This window comes from Octodon degus, unplaced genomic scaffold (assembly GCF_000260255.1).
Source record: "Octodon degus isolate 3935 unplaced genomic scaffold, OctDeg1.0 scaffold00286, whole genome shotgun sequence".
Classification (NCBI taxonomy): domain Eukaryota; kingdom Metazoa; phylum Chordata; class Mammalia; order Rodentia; family Octodontidae; genus Octodon; species Octodon degus.
This window is the reverse complement of record NW_004524862.1, coordinates 1603735-1610185: the sequence shown is the minus strand read 5'-3', so window position 1 is coordinate 1610185 and position 6451 is coordinate 1603735. Positions and strand designations below refer to the sequence as shown.

Genomic DNA, 6451 nt, shown 5'->3' with positions numbered 1-6451 from the left:
TTGTTGTTGTTGTTTTTTGGTGGAACCAGGGATTGAACTCAGGCCCTTGTGCTTGCCAAGGAAGCACTTATTCCACTGAGCCATCGCCCTGACCCCAAAAGGTTTCTTTTTTCTTTTTTTTTTTTTTGTATTTTAGGGAAGGGTCTACAGGGTGTTCAGGTTCTCACTACTACATCGGAATCATAGTGATCCTCCTGTTTACAGCCTCCCAAGAGCTGAGATTACAGGTGTGCGCCACCACACCCAGTCTCAATTGCCATTGCCATCTCAGCGTGCCCCAGGGGAGGGTCCAGTATGGCAGGCCCGGGAATTGCACCTCCAGCCCCTGCACCTGCTTGCAGGTGCTTTAATCCGCTGAGCTATTTGGCTGGCCCTCTTCCTACTAGACAAACATTCTACCACTGAGCTAAATCCCCAGGCCTGGCTTGCCATATTTTGTCTGGTGACCTTGCCTATTTTCATGTATGCTATGAATTTCATACTAGAAACTCTTTTCTTGTGATATTCAGAATACTTACTTTACCATCATAAAAAAAAAGTCTGTCTTTTTTTTTCTTCCCTATAGGTTTAACATATCAAAGCCTAAAGCAAAAAACAGAGTCAGCTAGGCATGAGGTTAAGACCATTTGTTCTTAAAAGAAAAGTTATTTAACTAATGGATGAATGGACGAAATGAGAAAAATCTTGAATTCTTTGACTTCCTTTATGCAACAAAGATATTATATAAAACCATATTTTAAAAGCTATGTTCTGTTGTTCTATAAATGACAAATTCAATTTTCTTGACACTAAATATATATACACAATTTCTTAAAATGAATGCAATTGTTATGTGTTGCAAAATATAACAATAAAAATTTAGATTAGATTTAAGAATTTTATATTTGAAAGGAGGCGTATCCAGATGCAACATTGCCCTGACTAGTAAGTCTCAGGACAGCAGCCCTGAACCACCTGTAGAAGTCTTCATGCTGTAGGGTTCGCAGGCCCACCGACTGGTCAAGTAGATTAGAATCCCTATGGTTGGACCCCAAGACAGCTTGTGCTTAAAAGTGAGCCCCAGGGGATAGTATGTAACCCAGGGAGAAACCACTCTCTTAAATCTGGCAAGCCCCTTCAGCAGATGCATCCTCATTTCCATAGGTGCGAGAATCAGCACACTGATTCAACAGAGTACGGGCATTTCTAACTAGCTACCAGTTGATCCTGATGCTGCTGCACAAGGACCCTACTTGGAAAGCACAGCTTTAGGTAAGAACAAAGAAGAAAAGCCATTCGAATTAACATGGAATCCGATAATTTTCTGGTAAACTGAAAATGCAAACTACTTACATCCACATTCCTGCGATAGCGTAATGATAACTGCCATAGCAATGAAGAATAGGAATGGCAATGAAAGAAAATCTTAATAATTCTGCAGTGGGGTCTGGGCAGAGGGCTCGGTGGCAGTGTGCTTGCCTAGCATGGGGGAAGGTCCAGGTTCAGTTCCCAGCACTGGGGTGAAAGCCTTTCTGCAGACGCCCTCTGCCTTAGCTTCAGTTACCTTTCTGTGTTCTGCCACAGTGGCTCTCAGTAGCGAAGGAAGCCAGTATTCGCTCCCTGATGCTTTTCAGTAAACACTATAAGGATATGCACTAGAGATTTTCTATGGAGTAGCTCAAATAGGCAGTAATTCAAACCATACAAGTTTAGATCATATTAAAATTTACCCCATCGATCATTTCCATCAGACCTTTTTGAACCACTTTGGTCTGTTGGAGCTCTGAGTAGCAGTATGCAGATTGTGCAGCCGTGTGAAGCTGATCAGATCAACCCTCGAGAGGGTCATTGGTAAACCTCCTCATGTGATTTTGAAAAATTAATCAAGACAGGTTTAGTGAACCTTTGCCAAGAAAGTTTCTTTAGGACAAATGACTTCATTCCCAATGTATTGCCATGAAAGGGAACTCCAGCTGCAAATCCCAAGATGACCCATTTATCTCGCTTGGTTAGAGAATAAAGACTTCTTAAGCACTGCAAACAATTCCGCTGGCTTAAAATCAATTTGATTAATACAATTAAATGAAACTATTTGATCTTGCAGGTTCAAAACCCATCAATTTGATTCACATATTAACAGTTTAAATGAGAACAGCCACCATAATGTTTCAGGTGCCTTCTAACAATGTCTTCTAGGGACATGTTATTAAAAAGCAATGCAGGGAGCCAGGGAGATGGCTCAGTAGAGTAAGCGTTTCCCTGGCACGCGCAAGGGTCTGAGTTCAATCCCCGGTTCCACCAAAAATAAATAAATAAAAAGCAATGCAGATAGTGACATCTGTTTAATTTTTTTCAAAATTAATCTTGAGAATTGGTAGTAAAATATTCTTGTCTTCAAGCACTCATGCTTTGCCTCCACGCTAATGCCTCTGCAGGATCTTTTGCATGGATTCATCAGAAAAACTGCAAGAGTTACAGAGTGCTTCATGCTGCACTAGTAAGCGCATCTCCCCGTCCCATCACCTGTGCAGTTGCCTCCTTGGAGCACACAGTCATGGTCAAAGTCAAGGATCTATTTTCAGTTTTCATCTTAATGAATCACTCAGAGGTATTCAACACTAGCAACTACTCCCTATCTTCTTAGAATTCTTCCTCGTTTTTCTTATAGCCTCCTTTTGGCTTCTTTTATTAATCATTTTTTTTCAGCTCTTCCTCTGACTCACCCCCCAATTTCTGATTCTTGATCTTCTTCATTTTCCATGCTAGTAATTATTTCTTCATTCTTATGCTTCACCTATGAACCATAAAGTGTTAATTCCACCTATAGTTCCAGACTTATCCTCTCCTCCAAGCCCTAGATCCATGCTACCCAATAAAGGAGCTACTAGCCACCTGTGACCTATAGATTAAAACTAAATAACATTTTAAATTTCATTCCTCAGTCAGATGTAACTATATTCCAGTACTCAGTATTATGGTTTTGGTATGGTTTGGTTGGCCCAGGAGAGTTCAATATGATTGAGGGTAAGCTCTATATCTTTGAGGTATTTGGACGTAGTGAGACCATTGGAAGGTGGGGCTTAGTGGGAACTCCCTACAACACTGGGGTGGTGAGACTTCTTTACTGAAGGCCACTGACAGTTCTTGTGAGAGAGTTGTTATGAGAGGAGCAGTTGTAGCTCCTGCCATCCTCTCTGCTTCAGACCTCCAGGTTGGGATCCCTCCTCCAACATGGGTTCCTGCCATTATGTGGTGCTCTGTCCTCCAGTGAGACCACACCAATGGTGTCCTCCCACCACCACCTGATCTGGGAGTTTGAATCTCCAAAACTATTAGCTGATAAGTCTCTTCTTCTTAATAAATAGCATGTGTCATGTATTTAATTATAGGACACAAAACAGATGAACACACTCAACCACACATGGCTAATGTATACCATATTGGATAGTTCAACTACAAAATTTCCCTTGTGACAAAAGAGTCCTTGTCCTGAACCAGCGGGTCAGTCAACGAAGGTCACCTGGGGGAGAAGCGGGGAATTGAAGAGGGGACAAAGGACAGGAGACGCGAAGAATGGAGATAAGTCAAGATTCTGGTCAAGTCTCGTTTATTTAGGGGAGGTGCTGGGTATATATAGTGGAGGCATAGGGAAATGACGTCAGCGGGTAAAAGGCGCGAGTAACTAGGCAACCAGACCATAACAGGAAGTCCCACCTCCAGAGTATAGAAGGAGACTTATGGGAAATAGATGGGGTGAGAAGGACCATAAACTTAACTCAGCAGGGGAATAGAATGGATACTGGTTAATGGCCTCCCACAAGTCCTATTGGACAGTACTATCTAAATGACAGCAGCTAATACTTGACCATTTTTATTTCCCTTATAGAACAATTTTAATTGTGAAATAGCATCATAATATTTGCCTTTACATGAACAGTGCTTTTTCTTTATTTTTTTATTTTTTTTATTTTTATTGGTGGAATCAGAGATTGAACTCAGGCCCTTGTGCTTGCCAGGAAAGTGCTTATTCCACTGAGCCATCTCCCCGGCAACAGCAGCTAATACTTGTATAGCACTTACTGTGCACCAGGCAGTGACATACTTTGTCTCTTTATATTCTCTTATATATCCATCACTGTAAAACTGAATGTTGGGAGCCACTGAAGCTGGAAATTAGTCATTTGTGTGAGGGTAGGACAGAGCCTGAGTGTCTAAAGCAGTCAAACTACCTCACTCTTGAGAAAAGTATCCTGCCTGGACAATATCAGCCATTAGTTGCTAGGCAATCTTGTGTCTCATGATACTACGCAAGGCTATAAGTAAATGCCCCATATTTTTCTTGGGATCATTTGCCAATAAGGCCTAAACCCAGCTATTATCTCTTCATTTTCTCAATCCCCGCACCATTTTCTCCCAGGGACCACTGAGACCAACAAGTCCCAACACTGAACCAACCCTCAAATGTTGGGATAAAGTAGATAGATTAACCCTCCCTCAAATAATAATTACAAAATTTGGGTATATATACAGTTGTTTGGAGGCACAGGACAGTTGTCAAAAGCTGACAGAAACTGGAAGGGTCTTGAAAGATGAGATTTTACAACCTTTTGCCTGAGGCTTTCTTCCGAAGCATAGCTAACAGAAGAGAATTTGGGGCTGAAAAAGTGACTATGTAGTTAATGGGAAATTCAAGAAAGAAAGGAGAAGCAAGCAGGGTAAACACCATAAAGAAACTGTGCCCAAACCCTTGGGTAACTGCTGAGCTACACATGCACTTGGGACACCCCAGGAAAATAAGTGAAAAGTAGCAAACAGAAGTTGAAATAACTGAGTAGAGAGTTCAGCTGCTGTCCAATCCAGAGAAGACCAGATTTGGAGTAAGCACTGATAAATTAGCTGTCTGGGGGCTGGAGAGATATCTCAGAGGCATAAGCACCTGCCTGGAAAGCACAAGGACCAGAGCTCAAGCCCCAGCCTCACGTACCATATGGTCTTGGACCCAGATGCCCAGGCACACTCTCAACCCTGAATATGGGTGCCCACCATGCTACCCTGGAACCGGGCATAGTGGTGCATGCCTGTAATCCCAGCACAGGATTACAGCATTACAGCATGCCTGTAATACCAGAATTTGGGAGGTGGGTTCAAGACAATCCCAGGGGATACAAAAATGAGCACAAGACCAGCCTGAACTGCATAGTGAAATCCTGTCTCAAAAAGAAAACTAAAACTGTCTGCTAAAGAAAAATTAACAATCCTCAGAGTAACAGAATAGAATCTGGTAGCTCTAAATCTAAAACATGATTCATAATGTCCTTTTTTTTTTTTTTTTTTTTTTTGCAGAACTGGGGATTGAACTCAGGCCCTTGAGCTTGCCAGGCAAGCGCTTATTCTACTGAGCTATCTCCCCGGCCCCATTATGTCCATTTTTAAATAAACTTTAAAATGACTAGATATGTAAAGATAAAGTAAATGTAATCCATGCTCAAGAGAACACATTAAATAAAAGCCAATTTCAATATGACCTAGTAGGCTACAGATATAGGCAGTAAAACTAGGTTTGGGGACTTAAAAATACACCGATGGGGGCTGGTGAGATGGCTCAGTGGTCTAAAGCACCTATTTGGAAAAAGCTTGACAAAGCACAGGGACCGCGGTTTGATCCCCCAGCACCACATGCCAGCCAGCCCGGTCCCCCCAGGTGGGCTGAGCTGGCCACACACACAAAAAAATAAATAAATAAATAAATAAATAAATGTTTAAAAAAAATAAAGAAATGAAAAAAAATACGCCGATGGTGAACAAACAAATGGAAATTCTCAGTAGAAGTTTTAAAACCATAAAACAGAAGCATGTCCTCTGAGATGAAAATAGTCCCAGCAAGCCAAATTAGGACAAAAAGTCAAATCTTAAGGACAGAGAAGGTCCATATGGTTCAGTGATGAGTGCCACAAAAAAAAAAAAAGTTGTATTTGGGTTTCTGAACCTAGCTTCTCTTATAATTTAGCATCTTTCACATTCATAGTCAATTGAGCTATTTTTTTTCTTTTAAAGTGTCCATGTTAAGTGCAAAATAGACAAATTTTATTTCAGTTGAGAAATAAATACTCATCGGCAGAGGTCAGAGCGTAGACTAAGAGGATTGATCAACAGTGCCATTTGACTAAATGACAAGAGGGAAGTAGACTCCCAAGTAGGGAAAAAACTGATGCTTTTGAAATCTCTTTCTTATTGAACATATTCAATGTGATATGCTTGAGTTAATGAACTGGACTTTAGTAGTGATAATCAGGCTGGGGTGATGAGATAAGACCTTGGGCCTTCAAATTCATTAGAACTCGCCAAAGTTAGTGTGATCTGGCTGGTTTTATGTGGAAACTACTGAGCTAAATTCTTATGTACAGTCTGATTTGTTTTTTAAAAAATTGATCAGATCTTACTGGTTTGAATAAGTGTTTTCTGTATTAAAGAT

The 6451-nt window shown here is 41.0% G+C and overlaps 1 pseudogene; it reads left to right on the top strand.

The window, feature by feature from the left end:
* LOC101578896 overlaps positions 1-6451 on the top strand; it is a 78024-nt pseudogene that overhangs the window by 53224 nt on the left and 18349 nt on the right.